We start from the raw sequence: 1,242 nt of genomic DNA, 5'->3' as shown, positions 1-1,242 counted from the left end.
TCTTCGATAAATCAGTAAATATTGAAGCTAATTTATTCAAAATTGATGATTGCAACAATTCTTTACCAAGAAATACGTTTATGACAAAATTTTGGAAAATGGGCGTAGCACCGCCCACTTGTGATCACATATATGTATCTCGCTAACCGTTCTAGCAATTTGTACCAAGCTCGGTATGGTTATTGTGCTTGCCACATAAAAGCAAACCGTTGAAAATTGTTGAAATCGGACTAAAATTGAGGCCGCTTTTCATATAACGGTAAATTTCAGATATGCTTGAAACTGCAATATTTCGAAATTTAAGGACGCTAATTTACTTAAAATGTATACACCCCGGCTTATCATGTAGCGGTAGCTTTCGGAAAGGTGGAAAACGTATATTTAATACTTGCGCCGGGTATTTAATGTTCGGCTCCGCCCGAACTTAGACTTTCTTACTTGTTCTTTATAAATCTAACAAACGTGTGGATAAGACATATGCAAACATCTTGAATCAGCCAAAAAATAACAAATTAAAGCTTTTAATTAATTTTTATTACCCTTTTTACGTTTGGAAATCAAGTTCGAAGTAAATTATTTGAGTGAGTTTCAAATAGGTTGGGTTGGAAGTACTGTCAAATAATTTGCGAGTCATAACTGAAGTGCTTGGTAAGAAAAATATATAGTAGAACTCACCTGTGTTATATATTAAATTGTGTGAGTGCTTAATCTATATTATGAGATATTACTAAGCAGTATTGGCCTTCTCCCATCCATGACAAAAAAAGCTAAAAGTTGTCATATTTAATTACAGAAGTTGAGGCTGTGTTTTGTAATTATTACATAATGTCGTAAATTCATTGCAACTGTTTACCACAATTGCATTTTCGTTTCCACAAAGTACGATAAGAATAATTCAACAGTGAAGCATGCCCTACCCGTGACAGCTACGGGTGGGACAGCCGTCAGTGGTAGGTTTACAGGTGATTAGTTCAACGGGATGTAGACACAAAAAACAATAGAAATTAGTAATTACATATACATATACATATGTTAGCGCATAAATTTGGACGACGTTATCCGATGTCTATAATTTTTTTTTTTTAAAGGAAAGGTGTTACCACACAAGAAATGAACGATAATGTTAAATTTTTATATGAGAATTGAAGTCGGTTTTGTGTTTTGCGTAAAAATTACTTGTTTTTATTTAAATTCTTTCAAGTGACATTTTTACCAGTTTTGTTTTTTTCTTTTGATTATTTA

Source organism: Rhagoletis pomonella, unplaced genomic scaffold, assembly GCF_013731165.1.
Source record: "Rhagoletis pomonella isolate Grant_MI unplaced genomic scaffold, Rhpom_1.0 Rhpom_scaffold_00007, whole genome shotgun sequence".
NCBI lineage: Eukaryota > Metazoa > Arthropoda > Insecta > Diptera > Tephritidae > Rhagoletis > Rhagoletis pomonella.
Note: the sequence above shows the minus strand (reverse complement) of the source record.